The sequence below is a fragment of the Haliotis rubra genome, unplaced genomic scaffold (genome assembly GCF_003918875.1).
Source record: "Haliotis rubra isolate DU_JTF1 unplaced genomic scaffold, ASM391887v1 Scf143, whole genome shotgun sequence".
Taxonomy (NCBI): domain Eukaryota; kingdom Metazoa; phylum Mollusca; class Gastropoda; order Lepetellida; family Haliotidae; genus Haliotis; species Haliotis rubra.
Genome location: NW_025765370.1, coordinates 1,178,183 through 1,200,196, shown reverse-complemented (window position 1 = coordinate 1,200,196; position 22,014 = coordinate 1,178,183). Strand labels below are relative to the sequence as shown.

Genomic DNA, 22,014 nt, shown 5'->3' with positions numbered 1-22,014 from the left:
CTGCATTTAGTAAATATTCAGCAGTATCGCGGCAGAAAACAGCAGAAATGGGCTTCACACAATGTACCGTTATGGGGAATCGAACCCGGATCATCGATGTGACGAACCATCGCCTTAACCACTGGACTAACCAACCGCAACTTCTCGAATTAAATCGAGCTGACATGAACATTGGTAAGGTGTCTTTTTGAAAAGTGGGGTTTTTTTCAAACCACGACTCACCAAACAACGTGGGATGACATTTCACAGCACCTGCCTGCGAGGGTCGTAGACTAAATAGAGAGGACACAAAACATTAAATGTTTGCTGTGATGATTTATTTAAATCATTGTATCAACAAGTTGATCGTTAGCTTCATTCTGCGTCCTCTTCCACTGCAGTACTGTACTCTTCCTGCAATCCCGGATCTGAAAGGAGACAATGTACACCAATTAATGCAACCAGTTTCTCTGTTCAGAAAATAGATCGAATCAGTAAATTGTGTATTGGGTGGTCGTTTGGCACGGGATCCGCTGAGCCTGGTTCTCTCTTTATTATGATCTTTATTGTCCTTTATCCACATCCCCGTTCAACCAACAACCCCTCCCCTCCTGGCCCACCTTCCTTTAATTCTCAACTACCTCTTTCACTCTGTAAGCAGCATTTAGAAGCTGGTATGATGAAGAGGAACGCTGTTTATGGATAGACAACTTCTTTGTTGCAGTAAGTGCGACGTTACGGTGTAGACCCTAACACCGTTATCTTTTACTCTAATCAAATTCCAATTTTCCATTACCTGAATCCATGGTCAGGAAGTCATCGATGCTTCTCGAGAACTCTTCCAGACTTATGTTCGAGTCTCCTGAAAATATGATTTGTCAATATGCATTCAAGACGTGATACGGATTTACCTTCTCAATTCCCCTCTCACTACCCCCAACCCCCACCCCCACCCCACCCAAAGAAAGAAAGAGAACAAGAACAATATAAATAATAAATAAATAAATATATATAAACTAAACTAAAATTAAAAATGATAATTACTTTAAAGATATAGACATTTATTTAAAGTCTTAAAAGGCTTGATAAGAGAAAGAATGAAAATATAGCATTTTACCATTTTTCATCAGCAAGTGAAAGTAGAAACTCGGCTTCCCGTCTTTCCATCAATTTCTCAGCTTCTGATTGGTCAATGTTGCCATCCTTGTTCTGATCAAGATCATCGATACTGCGGCTTACCTATGGCTCCAAGCTATGGTTGGTTGCACTCGGGTACACTGCACTGTTACTTTTATTGGGTAATTGATTGATCCAAAGTTATGTGCATAAGAATATATTAAGCAATATAATTAACAGGGCTGTAATGAATTGCAATTATTCCGAAAACAATTGATCGATGGTACAAATGAAAAACTATCGATGCATCGATAGTATGTGTGACTATCGATAGTTTAGTGATGGTTATTTATTCTTATTACATATTTGTGTTGTTTTGATTTTTTAAATTGTTCAGGTGCAAACTTGCAGCTTCATTGAGTTTATGTTTTAACTGTTTACTCGATCTTGGTTTCAAGTTTCTTGTCAGCTATAGGGGGAGCAGAGGAAGCCCAACAGCCCGTCGTATCCACCTCTGTACCTCTGGGAGTAACTCAATTAATTACATGGGAAATCTATAATCCTGTTTTGATGAACATTATGAACACAAACTGTGAAAAGCCGAAGTCAATGAACATTAGTATTCTTTTATCTAAAGTTAATCAAGAGGTCCCACGCACTTTGCAGGTATACACCTTGATCACGATTCATTGCTGGTTTATGTCTCCTCCGGGCAAATGGAAGAGGATCTAGCAATGGAAGCCCCAACCCTAGAGGATGTGTATACCAAATACCATGCAGCTGTGACAATCAATATATTGGCGAGACTCTCAGGCCCATTAACACCCGGGTTGCTGAACACAAGTCGTCAGTATGCAAACAAAATGATAAGTCAGCTTAACCCCCTGGATGCCACAGGGACATATATGTCCTTCCCCTTCAACCCTCAATATCAAGTCCATTAAAAATCAAAATATCCCACGCACACAAATACACTTCACAGTTTCGAATTCTGCAGGAAATTTCCTGTTTCTTGATACCATCTACTATTATTTTAGACAAAGCTCAAGTGCTGAAAATGACCTTTCAAAATTGGCTTCATCGAAAATGTCGCCATTTTTGACACAGTACGAAATTGCGATTCACAGCGTTATTTGCTGTATGTTTTGAAATGTGAAAATCGGATAATTACTGGGAGTATTGAATTTCAAAAATAACATATTCATGATCACTGATATCAGTTTTACATGAAATCGCTAATTATAATTCTGAAACGTTGCCGATGAATCTAGAATCTGTTGGGATGTTTTCGAAAATGCACTTACACGAACACCGTAGAGCGCTTTCCGCCATATTGGATAGTGTTTACAAAATCACGTTTCGCGAAAGCCGGCATTGAGACGCCTATTACATCACGTATATTTCATATTCAGCTTCGAAAAATGCATCACTGAATTCCCCATACATTTTAGAATCAAATTGCAACTGGTCTGTGTCACCAATAACAACTGTCTAGATAAAATGAGACGAAACATATTGGGTGTGAAAACGAACGCTGTGCTTGAAAGACTGCGTTTGTTCTGAAATGTAAACAAAGACAAATTCCGATTTTACACTGGGTAGCATTTTCTGAAATTTTTCAACATTCATCCGTCTATTCATTGCTTGCAATGGCTCAATACCTTTGGAATATGCATGGAAAGAGTATCGTAGCAAGAAATAGCAAATTATTAATAGATACAATGCAATGATTTGATAATTCATAAGAAATTGTCAAAGTTTCCGTGCAGCGTGACGCCATGACTGACGCAAAATCACGCAGAACGACAACGGTAATTATCTGCATTTCTGGCCTTTTCCCTTACTTATAGTGAAAACGATAAAAACATATAACAATACACAGATAGTCAGAATCATTCTGATTACTTACATCTCATATTTATGTACAAACGATCCCTGAATCAGTGGAAGGGTCCTCGCAAAATCCTGTGTACCCTTGTCAGCAAAGCCGCCATTTTGTAAGAAATCGGTCAGCGGTAGTGATGTCATACGTCAACATTGTTGTACATATTAGGCAATTTCTTTGAGGTGAAGGTCGGTTGAACAAGAGTAAACACAATCGCCATATCCTTCCGATTACACTGTCAGTATTATGATGTATATTTTGCGCATAGTTCGGATACTTTTTCATGAAACTGACTTCAGTATCTACATTTAGCCTTGTTCAACATCATATCATACATGCATATAGGGTTTACGGTGTTTTATTCTTTGAAAGTTTTTGATTGTTTGAATCATATTTACATAAGAAAGTGACATATTTATTGCAATACACCATATTTTAAACCTTTACACAAGTGTTAGAAGATCAAACGTAGCCATAACTGCAATTACTTTAGTTCCTATGATGTACAATATTCAATTTATTTGGACTAATATTGCAATTTCATATGAACAGGTTAATGAACGGTGATATGATTCAACCTTATACGCAAAACTGATAATATTAATGACAATTATTTATATATGGTATGAAATGTACATGCACACATATTTAAAGGAATTGTCTTGTTCATTGCATAATTTTGTGTCGTTTTATAGACAAAAGAATGATGCATATAGATCGGCAAGGTGCGCGTTTGTTGGCAACGTTTTATGATTCTCTATCATTGTTTTCGATAATATATTCAATTCATATTCGATTAAATAATATTGTGATGACAGGATATCAAACTCTAACTACTCATAGGAAAATTGTTGAAAAATATATATACCATCTCATGTGTTAATTCGGACAAATCTTATATCCATATTCTAATATATAGTTCAAAAGCTATCTTTATGCATCTGTCATTGCATACGTATGAAGAGAAATAGCTTCATAATCATAAACAAACAAAATTCTTATCCCAAACAAAATGTTCGGGTGTTGTGAAATATTATTTTTATTTACGTTAAATTGATGCCAAACAGGTGCGCGTGTTGGTCACAATAAGATACGCTGTCAAACTGTCTAATTGTTGATACAATTGTATATTCAGGACACTATTTAAATGGAAAAATCAGTCATTTTATGTTTTGTCTAAAGAGTGTAAAATTCTGACATAGAAGTCTAGACCTTTTATACAATTAATGGAAATTAAGTGAGATATAAACTAATCAGCATACCAATGTCGTCGTTTTCCGACGTCGCAAAATGCATAAAACAAGCGATGACGTCAAGTAAAATGTTGTATTATTTTCAGCAATTTCGTTACATTTGAAGATATGGCTAGTACTCTGGTAATAACGATGCAAAATTAGTCAAATTACATCTACACAAACAGGAGAATATGGGAATCTAAGAACTAACTTATATATCGGATAGGGCCATTCAAATCGCTATTACGTGCTTTCAAATGTAATACGTTGTCATCTTTTCTTATAAATTGTGAAACTACCAAAGCGCATCCGTTCTCATTGGGGAACTTTGAATTGGAATAGTGAGGTTCACCAGAATATAAAATAACGAAAATATAGCGTCCGTATCCACAACACATTTTCTCAAAGTGATCTGAGTTACATTGACCTAGTGTTACGCATAACGGAGTTATGCCCCCTTATCATTATACGTGTATGACCTCTCTTTCGTCGTTTGACGTCATAGAAGAAAATACATTTTTGACATTTATTGCGAGTCATTTTTAATGTTGAGCGTATAACGCTATGCACAAGCACATAAACCCAATTCATATACACTTATGTCGTTCAGATATCAGGCTGTATTTCCTTCGCTCACACTTTCCGTAAAGATGGCCCATTAAAAATTCGTAGCACAGTGCTTTTATCGGTGCGCGATAAAAGCGGAGAAATTTACTGTTTTTAACGCATAACAAAAATTTGGACAACATTTAGCAAGGTCTATTTCTCAAACCGCCAAGGTAGTTGCACTTATATTTATACCAACGGATAGGAAATTTAATATTCTACATTTCTGTGTAATTTTATAGCCTTACGTAGATCCAGGACCACGCGAGAGCAATTCTCGCACAACGTTCACTTTTCAAACTGTATGAAAATGTGCGCCTGAAAAAAACTCGGCAGCCAGGGGTTAAAACCACTAATATGAAAGGTCTACTCCCATTTGTGAGAGCTCCCAGTTGTGAGACTCCCAGTTATGAGACAGTGGAGTAGGTAATTAACAACGAAAACCCACCATACTCCCCTGTCTGATAGAATGGATTCACCCTAGCTAATTACTGATTTGCTATGTAACTGAATCTTGTGGAGGTAACCTAATGATACTTTAAAAGATAAATTGATCAACATACTCAGGTAAATGTCTTTAATAATTAAACACTTTGTGTAGGTAACTTCGTGATCAAAGAGAAATTAATTTACCTACTCAGATTTACTCCCTTTCCGAAACTACAAGCTATAGTTTAAGAAATAACTCTGAAATTTACAGTCGAAATGCCCCTTATGCCAAACCCTTTCTACCTGACACAATAAATTTATGGAATGCCCTACCAAATTGCAAAGAGTCATGCAGTCTCAAAGAATTTTAAAACCTAATTACAAAAACAGAAAACAAGATTTATATTGATCTTAATTATGGCTCTTGTTTTTGTCAAATCGTTCACTGCTGCCTCAGGCTCGGATGTAGCGACCCAAACGCCGATAAGTATAACAGACATTTAATAGACAGTGCATGTTGCTCTTGTGGATAACAACTACCCGTTATAACCTGGATAATATTTTGAACGGAAACAAAGAATTCACTCCTTGTGTACACCAGAAAATAGTTGAATCTGTCCATGATTATATCATCAAGACACAACCTTCAAATTTTCACAGGGAAATACTGAAATTAACTCAACAACATTCTCGTGATTGATTTATATTCCTACAATAGCTTGTTAGACACACACAACTGTAAGTCTCTAATTATGACAACTTAGCAAATAGTTTATCGCTGACTTGGCTGATGCCTGTCATTGTATACCAGTTGTGTAGATCAATACTTATAGTGTCAAACACTGGACAATTTGGTCTAGACTCGATAAATTGCATTGCATAGATAAATAAAAACAGAATGCCTTTTTCTCCAACATGTTTCATTCTTTACTCTTCAGGGAGATTGTAGCGGTTACAGTATGACGTCATTACATATATATTGTGACGTCATAATAGGGACAACATTCTAGAGCGACAAGGTCACAGCTTGCAATGGTTTAACATTGGTTTGTACTTGTCTATGAAGTAGTGTTCTTTTAAAATTCGTTTTACTTTGTCCGAATTTTGAACTTGATAAAAAGGAAATATTGTAAATTTAACATCGTTTCCTTTCGCACAGACATCTAGATGTTCACTCAGTGGGATACATCGGGTTTCAGGACACTTTATTTGTTGTTTGTGGACACGAACCCGGGCTCTTAAATTTTCTGATTGACCAATATACTGTTCATTACAGCCTGTGCATGTTATGACATATATTATGTTTTGCAAGAGCAGTCAAAATTCTGTTTTACATAGAATTCTCCGTGTCTCGTGAAAGTTACAGAGTGTCCTTCAACAATATGTCGACACGTTCCACAGTTACCTCTGTTGCATCTAGACACAGTAGGATTTGATAAATTCTGTTTCTTTGAAATAAATTTGGCTTTTGTTAGTATCTTTTAAGATTCTGATTTTGTCTTTGCTATTTATTATTTTTCTAGATTTCAGCATTGATTTCAGTTTTCATCTTGTTCTAAGATGCACATATTTGTTTTATGTTCTGGAACACATTTGGGTTCAACGGATTATAAGTAGATACAAAATCAATTACTTTTTCCTCATTGGTTTGTTTCATCGTTCCTGTCAAAAGATCGTCTCTATTAAGCTGTAAAGCTTTATATATTCCGTCTTCAACAAGAGATTTTGGATATTCCCGTAATAGTAAAACGTCCTAAGTTCATTCAGTCTTTGATTGCGGGTGTCTTGGTTTGAAACTATTGTACATATTCTTCGTGCCAGGTTATATGGAAGACTTCTTTTGGTGTGGCTCGGATGGCAAGATTTGAAGTTTAAATATTGTTTCGTATCTGTAGGTTTGTAGAAGATATCTGTGTCCAATTTCCGCCCCGATTTGATGACCATTGTGTCTAAGAAAGCTGTTTTAGTTTGATCTGCCTCCATAGTGAAAACAAGATTTTCGTCCATGCTATTTAATAGTTCGTAAAAAGTATTTAGTTTCTCCTCAGAAAATGGCCAAATTATGAAGCAGTCGTCTAGAAATCTTTTCCAATTTTCCATGAAATAATGGGCAACATCCTCTCCAAACATATATATATATATGTACTTTCATTTTATATTTTATGTGGCGTGGGAGCGGTGTTAACATAAGCAGTAATACTTCACCAATCCCAATTCATTTTCATAAATAATAATAAAATATGTTTAAACCAAAATGACTTTCAAACTTCATAATAGTCTATAAAAATGCGTTATCATAATTACATATTCTTCTGAATAAATAAAATATTCAATGAACTATTTCTTCTGTTTAAATATAATCTTTGATAATCTATTTCATTAATCAACTCATCAATGAACTATGCCTCCTGTGGGTAGTGGGCTGGGCTGATCCCACTTTCATTGTAGGGATGTGGAAACGGGCTGGGCTGATCCCACTTTCATTGTAGGGATGTGGAAACATCACCTATGTGCACTGAACCATTAATTAATGTGTCTCACAACTGGGAGTTCTCACAAATGAGAGGACACCATATGAAAACATCTCGTTAGTCTATGGGGTAGGTCTATTACGTCAGTGGGTAAAACTAGGTTGTAATCACAGTCACGCCTAATTGATCCAAAGTTGTCTGATAATTGGCGTGTCTGACAAATATCAGACAACTTCAGGTGTTTAAAGCAGCGAACAGGCAATTGGAGACACCCTTCTTCAGCTCGGTTAAATGTGTGTTTAGCAATAATAAATCCTAAATAAAAAAAAACAACTTGCTTATATATACAGGATGTACAGGAGGAGCTATCGGGGTAGGTTTGTATGTTGAGGTATAATATCTTCTTATACGTTTTCATTACTATCAATGCGTCCCATTAATGTCCAGCTCGTTAAACAACACAATAAAAATACAATTATTATAATAGACTCAATCAGCGGGCCCCAGCCCTTAAAACACCAAAATAACCAATCTAAACAAATAAATGAAATACTAAAAAGTACCAAGAATCTGCACGCTGCAGGTGAAAAGGTACAGTGCAAAAGTGGCAGAACCGGCAAAATAGTGCCAATCTTACTCTGCTCAATAAATCAGAATGGTCTCAGTGTTAGCATTGCCATATTGTGTGTACTTTGCATGTTTACGTATGTGGAATTGCTTCATTTTTCTATTTAAATATGGGTTTTGGGGAGGGTGTACTCCTAAGACCTCGGGGGAAGAAAAGCCGTGACGGGGAAACGGGAATTACAAAAAAAATGATCGTAGTACGCGTATCTACTCCCACAAATGTTGCTGATGTAGTTTCTGAAGTTTTGCCCCTCTCTGAATCTCCCTCATTATTTTCAAAAGTTCAATTTAAAGATAACGTTCAACATCCAGTGCGAGGGCACGCACCCAAGCACGCACACGCGCACACACACACACATACCCATACGTGAGAACGAAAATCTAACAAGCAGATTGTTGCATCATTTCACTTCACCTAGTATCCCCAAACAGCCCAACTAGTATCCCCAAACAGCCCAACTAGTATCCCCAAACAGCTGACCAGTCAACACTCCGGTGTAAAGGTCATTCATTTCCCGTATTGTCCGCCTGTATAATGGTCGGGCGGTTCATAGACAAGATGCCATTCTGTCTGCACCAGTAGTGTTTACACTGGTAATCCTCTCTACCGTACAAGGATCCACAACTCTGTTGTACCATGTCAGTATAGAGCAAGGAGAGGACAGGGAGTGAGCATGCCAACTGTACATACTTAGACATTCTTTGACAACCCACAAACACAATTTCAACAAAAAATGGAAAAATAAGATGGTGTCATATAAGTACTTTTTCAAGGATTTCGCCTCATGGCACATTGCTATGAAGAAGGAAATGCACTTTCAACACATTACAATATCCCAACCGTCACTGTGTCCAACCAAGTCAAGATTTGCTGATGTAGTTTCTGAAGTTTCCGAGTCCCCGCCCCTCCTTTAATCTCCCTCGTCATCCGGGCACTGTCACATAGACAAGGGGCAATTTGGGGCCTCGAACACGTGTCATCGCAACCACGGTGCTTTCAATGAAGACACAGATGTTCGTTGTCGTTTGATCATCACCAAACAGTGCATTTGTCAGTCGTGGTTCAGTTCCTAATCACACTGAATGTCAAGAGATGCTGGCAAACGACCAATTTAATATAATATCAAGGGAAAGGAAGACGCTCAATTCATAAATGAAATCACTGTTGGGTCAACTTTCTTGATTACGTTTTTACAACCTTACTTCTTATAACAAATCCCGGATGCTGCTAACATTGTCCTGTGATGTACTGAACCTTTCATCCGTGTAGAAAATAAATCATTTCTGTTATGAGTTTAACTTTATATACATGCTGACCTTGCACTCCAAACGTAGGCCAGTTATTTACCTTGTTTATACTATATTTTATATGTTCCATTTTTATCGTCATTAATAAAACAAATGTTCTCCAGTTATTTGTAAAAAGCTAATTCAACCACAACTGTTATAAAAACGTCCTGTACTTTGTTTATACTATTTCACTTTCAAGATAACTATTCCTTTAGTGTGACGCTGTAAGCAGTTGGATCTTATCAAAACAGGAGAAATGAACAGATTATTATTTGTTTTGTTCTTAACGGATTGTGGCATTAAAAGTCACAAGTCACATGATTGTTTGTTTAACTTGCTTTGAGCTTGACGATATCACACCAATTAATGAACTCATGGGATTATCAGTTAATGCTTTTACTCATATGGCTTTCTTCTAGCAGCTAATATAAGACACGCTGGCCGTAAGACTGTGACTATCGGAAAGATAGACCTCGGCCACATAATTACCCAGGCCCCCCTGGCGGGGTGGTGGGCATTTACATTGCAGCGAAGTTAAATTATACCATTTTGCAAATTCCCGTAACCAATCTAGAAGTCCTGGCTATCAACACTAAACTAAATAACAAAGAAATCACAATTATTAACGTTTACAGAAGTCCTACTATCAAAATCACCCCCCAAGATTTGGCAATACTGTCATAGCTCCCAGCACCATTTTACTCGGAGACTTTAACGCACGTCACCCACTGTGGGGCACAAGACCCTACACTGATATTAACGGAACCCGCCTCGTCGACTGGCTAGACCAACATAACCTAACTTCCTTAAATGACAATCAACCCACCCGTTACCCCCTCACCCACCTCCAAACACCCACAGCCATAGACATCACATTCACTACCCCCAACCTAACACAAGCTTGTATCTGGGAGGTACACACCGACACCTTGGGCAGCGACCACTGCCCCATCAAAATCACCATTACCTCACACATTCCCACCCATGCAACCACCACCACCACCCCACCACCCACCCCACACACACACACCCACACCCACACCCACAGAAACCAGATACAACATAAACAAAGCAGACTGGAAAAAAATCACAACATTATGCAAGCAAGTAAATACCTCAGCCATCTACAGCCCCGACATAAACACATTTAACAGCAATCTTACAAACATAATTCTAAATATCACAGACAAATGCATCCCTACTTTTCGGCCCAACCCCTCACAAAAAACAGTCCCGTGGTGGAGCCATGAAATTATAAATGCCAGAAAGGCTAGAAAAAAGGCCCTAAACCAATCAAAAAGGGACCGTTCAAAATTACATTTAGCTAAACAACTACGTAACAAAACTAAACAAATTATCAAGGCAGCAAAAATCACCCACTGGAGAAATTTCTGTTCTACCCTCAGGCAATCTCATCGAAATCCCCGGACCTTGTGGAATAAATTTAAAGCCATAAAGGGCATTTCAAAAAAAACCATTTCACCTAACTTTCCGGACCAAACCACAAACAAAGACAAAGCAAATGCATTTGCTGCCACTTCTCGGCTACAAGCAGCTCCACCAACTACCCACCCACCTTCCAAAACACTATTAAAAACCACCCCCCTTACACCCCACAACCTCCCCACACAGACAAACCCATAAATAAAATAATCAACATACATGAACTCAAATCTGCACTCAAAAACAAACAATCAGCCTCAGCCCCAGGTCCAGATACCATCACATACACAATACTAAATAAATTACCTCCCAACATGCTTAACCTCACACTTACCCTCTTCAACCATATCTGGACCACAGGAACTATCCCTAACAGCTGGAAAACAGCCAGAGTGGTACCAATCCTCAAACCAGGGAAACCCAATAACGAGCCTGATTCATACCGCCCCATCTCCCTTACCTCCCACCTCTGTAAAACCCTTGAAACAATTATAAACAACAGGCTCAAACACCTTATTTTAACCAACAACTTACTTAAGGAGGACCAGAGCGGCTTTACTCCAAATCGACAAACTTTAGACCACATACTACATTTAGAACAAGATGTCAAAGTAGCACAAGCACAGAAACAATACACTATGGCCATTTTTATTGACTTCAGCAAGGCATTCGACATGGTTTGGCATAACGGCCTACTACAAAAACTTCAAAAACATGCCATTCACGGTCGAATACTAAATTTCATTCACTCTTTTCTAAACGAGAGACAAATAACAATCAAATCTCACAACACCATCTCGGACCCATACCCCCAAACTACACTTAAACAACCAAGAAATTGAATTAAAAAAAGAAGCGAAATTTCTAGGAGTAACTTTCGACCACCACATGACATGGACACCCCACATTAATAACTTGGTCAATTCATGTCAAAAAGATCTTAACTTAATGCGAGCCATCAGCGGCACAAACTGGGGTGCCGACAAACATACCCTCATTAATATATACAAAACTCTCATATTATCGAGATTGGACTACGCCGCACCGGTTCTCCACAACCTCACCTCCCATAATCTTCAAAAACTTAATTCCATCCAATTTAAAGCCCTTAAACTAGCCCTCGGCGCGAGGAGTGGTACCTCTCTCAACACACTACTTCTACTCACAGGCACCTCTTCAATCACACAGAGAATAAAATAAACCACAATCACTTACTGGGCTGGGGCCCAACACAACCCCATATTTAAATTAATCACAAACAAATATAAAAACATTAAAAAATCTACGCTTAAAAAATTCAAATCAAACCCACTTAAAGCATCATGCCTAACCCACTTATACAGTCTGCTACATGCACAACAGCTAAACACCATACAACACACACCTGCCATTACTAGCTACATTCACGACAAACCCCCACCCATCACAGACATGTCCCTTGACACAATCCTTAAACAACTACCTAAAAACACCCGTCAACCCACCATAGCTAATATCACAAACAACTACTTAAATACAAACTACCCCAAACACACACACATATACTAGTATACAGATGCATCAGTCAGCACTAACAAACCCACAGGCCTAGGCATACATGTTCAACAAACCCCTCCCATCACAACAAATTTTCACTATACCAACTACACCACAATAAACACTGCCGAACTCACTGCTATTCTCACTGCACTACACCTAATACCCTCCCTTCCCCAAACAAACTTCCTTATCCTAACCGACTCACTCAATTCTATCAAACAACTTCACAACATGCATTCTAAATCGCGCCCAGACCTCATACACAATATAATAATCCAAACAGACTCACTCACTCGCTCAAACAAAAATATCACATTCACATGGATACCCAGCCACTCAAACATCTCAGGAAATGACACCGCCGATACAGCAGCCAAACTCGCCACATCCCACATATCACCAAACCTCAACTTCCACACATCCAAATCAGAAATAAAAAAACTCATTAAAACAAACATATCAAATACCAACTTTCAACACAACATCAACACAAACAAATCAACCTGGGTCACATCCATTATAAAATCCCCAATAAGAAAAATTCCCACATATTCAAATATCAAAAACATTGACACGGCAATTACCAGACTAATCACAGGCATCACTTACTTAAACTATACACTCTATAAACAAAACAGACATCCAGACGGATTATGCACACACTGCAACACACAGGAAGACATAAACCACATATTCACACACTACCAGCTGCAACAAACAAACATTAAGCAATTACACAACAACATTCCCACGAAATACCACAATAACATACACCTCCTTCTCAACCCCCACAACCCGCCCAATATATTCCATGCCATAGCCACCTTCCTTCAAAACTCTAACTTTCTCCAAAAAATTTAGAACCTCCCAAACAAACCCTCTCACTACCACTCACTTCTAGCTTATATATTTAGATCAGGCGTCAAAATTCCACTTACCTATACTATCACTCTATCACCAGCACATGCCTACACATTTAGACCTGGGAGTCAATTTCATTCATCTATAGTGTTCTAAATCCGCTGCGAGGTCCGCGCCCATCCCCTAGCCAATCACAGTCCACTAAAACGTAAACAAAGCAGCCCAACCCCTCTAACGCAAGGTCAATGCCATCCACCCAAGCCAGCTTACCTGCAATCTTCACCGACAGCCACGGCCCCTTACCCACAGCCTACTTCTGCTCCCTTACCCCCAACCCCAACCCCCAACCCCCACCAACTTAACCCATTTTTCTTTCCTTATTAAATCCCCTTATACTAATTATGCAGCCTACCTGCATTCCTATACATGCTCCACTATGCTATACTTCCTTATAATCTCCCTTGCAGATGAAAGTGTTATGATGATATTTTCTGATGTCGTGTATTTTACTTGATTGATTACATTAATTTTATAAGTTAGGTTCAAATGTGGTAGTGCTGTTGATGATAATATTGTTATGACTTAAATACATTATCAATACTGACCTGTTTGGAGTTTATAACTTGTTTTCCTACCCAAATCTATGACTTTTTTCCATGACTATTTTTCTTTCTTTTTTTTCCTACAACCGAACAAATTACCGTGTATGCCGGGTGCACGGTCTTACACTGCTTGGATGGTGTTGTACAAAACATCAGGCAGAATAAATCATTTATACCCCTCCCCATGGAAAAAAACATGCATCCACTGCAGTCAGTGAACCGTGAAGCAGTGGTTCAAATCGACTAGTCAGTACCATGTTAGTGAAATATATGACTGAATTTCAGCATGTTTGGATGCTTTATATACATGATGAGAGATTTAGGATATTTTTGCCAAAGTTATGTATTTATATGGTTTTATGAAAAATCTTTCTATGATGTATATTTTGACCCTCTAGATAACAGTGTCTCATAAGCCTGTTAAGGCTTATGAGTATGTAAATCATTATGTGTTTCTTTTATATGTATTTGATATATATGTATTTTAAGATACATTCTGTGTACTATTGTGATGTGGGGTATATGGGGATTTTTGCGTCCGGTTTTATCCACCTAGCCGAAGGCGTCAGTGACTGTTTGCTACTACTATGATAGGAATTAATTTGACGTTTTTTGTATATCCAGTTCTTGTGCATTCTGTTATAGTATATATGTACTGGTGAGGTATTAATAAAAGCAATGTTTTGCTTGTTTACCAAACCAGATTCTCTGAGAATATAAATATGTTTAAAGCATATGTTCAAGATTGAAATACAATATGAACATGCACACAATAGCAAAATTGAAAGGCACATCTTGCCAAACAAGGTTTTCAAGAGCATATACGCATAACTGTGCACGTCTTGAGAAATGTGAAAGTTCCTACTCCTATCTCAGTAAACAGGGTTGTTCAATCACACATATATACACACCAATTTAGCATGACAAATAAGTTAATGCACGAAAGAGAACTTAACACCATATCGACACCTTATAAAACAATCAATTCGAGATTTCCTTAGAATGTGCAATATGTTGCTGTTTAAAAAAACACACCCTCACCAGCACGTGTACATCTCACACCTAACCCAGGGTGATCAATGGATTGTATATATGGAAAGCAAAATACACTTGAAAGTCATTGCTGTTTAACTACAATACACAGGACCAACGGATGGGACACAGCGACTTTTTCGGCGCAAATTGTCGCAGGCGCTTTGCGGAAATTACGTAACTGAACGCAGAGATACACTAAACGTCATCGTTCCGCTCCGTGACCTCGTCTTTGCGAGCTACACTGAAATACTCAACTGAGGTGAAACTCAGAATGATGAAATTGGAAATGTGGAAGAAACCAGGTAAATCAACATGTGGATGACAACACAATAACTTGAAAATCTCTTATGAATTCGTATGACAATGCAATATCTGTTGAGACTATGATAATTTGAACAACGGAGAAAGTTATATGGATATACAACTTCTTTATTATAATGTAAGGGGGGGTTCCCCGGGGGTTCCCAGCAGGCAGAAGTGGGTAACCTGGGATAAGAGGACACACATGCAGGGCAGGTTGTTCCGTGTGTAATATGGTTCAGGGTATTTTGTTGCCCATAAAATTGACGCTGTGACTTCATTCATTCATTTATTTCATACATATTATCATCATCATCATCATCAATCTCATCATCTCAAAGAACTTATCTCCCCTTATTCACCTCAGCGGAATCTCAGATCCTCCAGTGACTCTCACTTGACCCAACCAAAATCACTAAAATTAAATTTTATTTTTGACAATCAGTTGCAATGTTTCGGTGTATATTCATCGAAGTCATGTTGTCAGCTTTTAAGCTTGTTTAACCAAGGACGACACTCCTGGTGTTTTGTTTCATGTACGGTAACAATATTTAATGAATGTGGTAGTTTACAATGTAGCGTGTAACAATGGCGAGCGAAACTTAACGCACAGATCGGTGTTGAAAACATTGTTTACATTTCGCCCATGTCATAACAACTTAAGGAAGTAATTGACGTATACTTTGCTATAGGTCTTGGATATTTCTATTGTTGTTATATGGTGTGTCGCCCATTAGTGGACGCGGCCAATGTGCAGTCCTTACACAGGAACGAATGCTTTAACCACTAGGCTACCTCACCGCACCTTCTCGAAACAGAGTGAGTGAGTTGGGGTTTACGCTGCATTTAGTAAATATTCAGCAGTATCGCGGCAGAAAACAGCAGAAATGGGCTTCACACAATGTACCGTTATGGGGAATCGAACCCGGATCATCGATGTGACGAACCATCGCCTTAACCACTGGACTAACCAACCGCAACTTCTCGAATTTAATCGAGCTGACATGAACATTGGTAAGGTGTCTTTTTGAAAAGTGGGTTTTTTTTCAAACCACGACTCACCAAACAACGTGAGATGACATTTCACAGCACCTGCCTGCGAGGGTCGTAGACTAAATAGAGAGGACACAAAACATTAAATGTTTGCTGTGATGATTTATTTAAATCATTGTATCAACAAGTTGATCGTTAGCTTCATTCTGCGTCCTCTTCCACTGCAGTACTGTACTCTTCCTGCAATCCCGGATCTGAAAGGAGACAATGTACACCAATTAACGCAGCCAGTTTCTCTGTTCAGAAAATAGATCGAATCAGTAAATTGCGTATTGGGTGGTCGTTTGGCACAGGGTCCGCTGAGCCTGGTTCTCTCTTTATTATTTTCTTTATTGTCCTTTATCCACATCCCCGTTCAACCAACAACCCCTCCCCTCCGGGCCCATCTTCCTTTAATTCTCAACTACCTCTTTCACTCTGTAAGCAGCATTTAGAAGCTGGTATGATGAAGAGGAACGCTGTTTATGCATAGACACCTTCTTTGTTGCAGTAGGTGCGACGTTACGGTGTAGACCCTAACACCGTTATCTTTTACTCTAATCAAATTCCAATTTTCCATTACCTGAATCCATGGTCAGGAAGTCATCGATGCTTCTCGAGAACTCTTCCAGACTTATGTTCGAGTCTCCTGAAAATATGATTTGTCAATATGCATTCAAGACGTGATACGGATTTACCTTCTCAATTCCCCTCTCACTACCCCCAACCCCCACCCCCACCCCCAAAAAAAAGAAAGAAAGAGAACAAGAATGATATAAATAATAAATAAATAAATATATATAAACTAAACTAAAAATTAAAAAATGATAATTACTTTAAAGATATAGACATTTATTTAAGTCTTAAAAAAGGCTTGATAAGAGAAAGAATGAAAATATAGCATTTTTACCATTTTCATCAGCAAGTGAAAGTAGAAACTCGGCTTCCCGTCTTTCCATCAATTTCTCAGCTTCTGATTGGTCAATGTTGCCATCCTTGTTCTGATCAAGATCATCGATACTGCGCTTACCTATGGCTCCTGTAATCAAAGAAAGGCATTTGTCAACGGAATGCAGATACACCGCATAACCCAGGTTGGAATCATCTGACAAATACGTACACTTTGTACTCTTCGATGTAACTAAATTATTATTCCTTGGTCACACGATGGTAACACGGTAGTTGCGTCCCATTTTCGCCCCAGGATCCGCTTTTCAATGAAAGGTCAAGGGAATATGACAGGCTTACAGGTACGTGCCGGGAGCATTACTACACGTGATCACATGACATTGTTTTATCTAGATATCACTACACTAGTGCTATTCACAAAACCCCAACATATCTCCATCACATTTTACAAGAATATTTGATTACATTTGGAGTAATTAGCGCCTGCACTTTATTGTTGAAATATACTTCCATTATATTCGGGTGTACAGGGGGACGACAGGGGTAACCTAGTTCATGGTTAAAGCGTTCGCTCGTCCTGTCGGAGACTCTGGTTCGATTCACTATATGGGTACAACGTGTGAAGCCCAGTTCTGGTGTCCCCGCCATAATATTGCTGAATTATTGCTAAACACGGCGAAAACCTAACTCACTCACATTGGGTATTCTGAGTGTCAGGATGGGGGAAATCTGAGTGGGTGTTGGCATGCGAAGAGTTTGCGGTTTGGGCATGAAACTGACTCAATGTAAACACGTTGATACTGGATATCTATTTGTACAGCCTTGCTAAACTTTCCTAAGTAGGTTGTAAATTTATCATTGACTTTCAGCAGTGCTACGGGGGCAAAGGAACTTTCTATGTTTGTGGATATGTAAAAACACCTGCCCTTAAAAACATATAAAAAAGATAGAGTAAAAGAAGAAAACAAATTTGGAGTTTCCTCTAAAAGGTACCTTAATATTTTGTTTTGTGGATAATGTTTTTAAAATGGTTTTGTCGTTAAACCTCTTGTAACTATTTTATCTGGTATTTATTTTAAACGGGCGTTGGACCAAACGCATCGATTGTATGCATAACGTAGTTTTGGAATGAACAAGAAACTTTCATTGCGTTCATCATACTGTATGTAGCCTTATTGTTCTTCGTGATTGTTACACTTTCCATTTCAACAAAATGTAGCTGGAAGTCTGACGATATAAGAGCATATATTTCTGCACTCACCGACTATTCTGTGGATTGTGCTTTGATTCCTCCTGTAAAATCTGTAAGCGCGTCTCACGACACGACCAATTCTACGAAAAAATCCTCCCTCCTCCTTCTCCTTCTTCTCCTCCCCCAGGCGTCGGAATCCGGCAACAGCACCAGGGCCACAAGCAGGAGGACAAGGAACAGACGCATCCTGATCAGCTACGAACATACAAAGATCATTCTGCATATTACAATTACAGTCACCAGTGGAACAAACTACTGACATTTTATTGTATTTGTCTCGGCCTTTCGAAAACAAAAAGATCATATCATTCATAGAAGAAAACCTTTTAGAAATTGTGGCTAGAATGTTCAAAGGATGTCTCATGAGAGAGAGAGAGAGAAAGATGCTCTTGAAAACATGGGTTTTCAAGCAGAATTTGAAACCTGTAAATCGCTTTTCACGGCGTGCATGTCTGGAAATCAAATATGGGGTGTTTCCTCGGAGAGCTGAATTTCAAATATTGCATAAACATGGTCATGAGTATCTGAGCCGTTTCTCCTCAGTTCATCAACGATCACTCCTATAGCTGATAACTTTGCTAAATGTTTTATGAATAACGCAAGTTCTTCGAATGCACGTCTTATAATTCCAACCTCAGCCAGTTCTCCCCATCTTTCGATTGCAGATTCCAGCCAAGGCAAGTTCCTCCCTCTTTCAATCCCAACCAAGGCTGGTTCTTCCCCTCTTTTGATTCCAACCAAGGCTGGTTCTTCCCCTTTTGAGTTCCAACCAAGGCTGGTTCTTCCCCCTTTGAGTCCAACCAAGGCTGGTTCTTCCCCTTTTGATTACAACCAAGGCTGGTTCTTCCCTTTTGAGTCCAACCAAGGCTGGTTCTTTCCTCTTTGATTACAACCAAGGCTGGTTCTTCCCCCCCAAGGCTGGTTCTTCCCCTTTGAGTCCAACCAAGGCTGGTTCTTCACCTCTTTTGATTCCAACCAAGGCTGGTTCTTCCCCCTTTTGAGTCCAACCAAGGCTGGTTCTTCCCCCTTTGAGTCCAACCAAGGCTGGTTCTTCCCCTCTTTTGAGTCCAACCAAGGCTGGTTCTTTTCCTCTTTTGATTACAACCAAGTCTGGTTCTTTTCCTCTTTTGAGTCCAACCAAGGCCAGTTCTTCCCTCTTTTGAGTCCAACCAAGGCTGGTTCTCCCCCTCTTTTGATTCCAACCAATTTGCAAGGCCGGTTTTATACCTCTTTCAATCCCGTCTAAGGTTGGTTCTTCTCCTCTTTTGATTCCAACCAGGGCCAGTCCTTCCCCTAATTTGACTCCAACCAAGGCCGGTTCCTCCCCAAACAACGAGAGAATGAAATATATGACCACCATTTCTTCTACTATCTATCATTGGTGGCAATAATGGCGTCATAACTGAATAACTTACATGCAACATATGTGAACATTTATGCATTATTCGGGGTATAAGATGCATGTACATTCATGAAAATCCAAGACAACTCAAATTCAGATGTACATATATTGCATAACAGGGAGGATACAGCTTATTGAGAGGGGGTGCTCACTCTTGAGAAAGTGGGGGTGCACACTTCATTTTCACGAGAGAATTTCAATAGTCATTTCATGAACTTAACGCCGCATACAGCAATATCTATATTCTACTCAGCAATAGATGTATGGTGGAGGTAAGTAAATAATTGAGTCTGGACCAGACAATCCAGTTATCAACATCATGAGCATCTATTTAATTGATTTTGTATCGGAACAGCTATTATCATTCAAGAAAATTATGCAGTTAATTATCAAGAAGTTTGTTATTTTCGTCCCATTTTTTCAAACAATCGGATTCCGGTTAACACTACGATTTAATTTAAAGTTTTCATATATATATATATATATATATATATATATATATATCTAACAAATCCTGCATCAGAACATTTAACGAAAACAGTATCACAAAAACGCTACTTACCCAAAGCAGACAGATGAACAAGTATCTGCAGATTGGGGATACACAGGTTATATTTATACAGCTTTACATGAAAAACGTGTGAAGAGAACAGTACAAACACCTCAAAACAACGATGATATCTTAGGGACAGTAGAACGTCCTCTGATTGGTGGATTTGTTGGGTATCTCTGACATCACAGAACAGCTGGGAGAAGGATGTCAGGACTAATTTTGATGTATCGCCCTTGCAGGCGTGATAACGGTTTGTGGTGTTAAAGCGTATTAAGTTTGACCACACTTTCAACACTAGATTACGAGATATGAACTTTCCCATCCTGTATGGGTGACAACTTTGATGATAGTTACGCTCTGTTTTACGCAGTCGATAGCAACAGCTGTACTCGAGTGCATACTTTGTTAATGTGACAATAATAATAATTATGATAATAATCCAACCGCCTGGATGAATTCTGCTGGTCTTAAATGTGAAACTGAGAACTTTCTGTTTGCTTCTGACTTCCCACACGCAATCCCCAAATTGTGATTCTTAAACAAAATATCAATGTGAAATGTCGACTTTGCTATGAATGTACAGAGACTGTCCACACCTTGTTAGTGGATGCCCTTCCTTGGCACACACAGCATATCATAGCTCCCGTTTGACAAGTTCTTGGTGGGTTCGACTAGGCAGCGTTTCCTGGGAGAAATCCCATTCGCTGTCCGGGCTGCGTGTAGAGGGGACAAGCGCCCTGAGCTGATGATGAGCCTTACCAGCCTGACTGTGCCAGCATCACCCTGTTAATGCATTTTAATGTGGACTAGTCTATGTTAGTATGGATGAATGCATGTGAGTGTGTGTTAGTGCATTTTAATGTGGGCTAGTCTATGTTAGTATGGATGAATGCATGTTAGTGTGTGCTAGTGCATTTTAATGTGGGCTAGTCTATGTTAGTATCGATGAATGCATGTTAGTGTGTTAGTGCATTTTAATGTGGGTTAGTCTATGTTATAGTATTAGTTAGGAGAAGATATATGCATGAACAACTTCTTAATTTAACACGTCACAATTTAATTCTGGACTCACAAAAGTCTAGAAACTCTCCGCACTGTGGGCACTTTCTGACAAGAGATTTGACCAAATTAAACATGCAAATGTTATGAATATATGCCAAGGATTAAAAAACGGCAAAAAAATTGTTCGAAAACTTTAAATTTAAACTCGCTCGCCCATGGGCGAGAATGTTTAATTTCGCTCAGAATTCATGTTTAAGATGTTGTAAATGAATGAGTGTATACTTATGAGTATCGTGAAACAAAATTCAACACATATTCAGCTAATTTAGAGCGATATTAAAAAATCTCGTCCATGGGCGAAAAATATGTTGGCCCATGGGCGAGAATATTTACTTTTACTCAAAATACATGTTTTTCCATGTTTTGGAGGTTGTAAATGAATGAGT

General features: G+C 38.7%; 2 long non-coding RNA genes across 2 annotated transcripts; both read right to left on the bottom strand.

Moving 5' to 3' along the window:
* Positions 1-300: 300 nt before the first annotated feature.
* LOC124269254 lies at positions 301-14,219 on the bottom strand. The gene is made up of 4 exons (XR_006896473.1): positions 14,209-14,219; positions 1,097-1,231; positions 776-841; positions 301-407 (listed from the first exon to the last, which is right to left on the bottom strand). It is a non-coding gene; the product is annotated as an uncharacterized LOC124269254 (long non-coding RNA).
* Positions 14,220-16,558: 2,339 nt separating this feature from the next.
* Positions 16,559-17,521, bottom strand: LOC124269226. The gene is made up of 3 exons (XR_006896463.1): positions 17,361-17,521; positions 17,034-17,099; positions 16,559-16,665 (listed from the first exon to the last, which is right to left on the bottom strand). It is a non-coding gene; the product is annotated as an uncharacterized LOC124269226 (long non-coding RNA).
* Between the last annotated feature and the right edge of the window lie 4,493 nt (positions 17,522-22,014).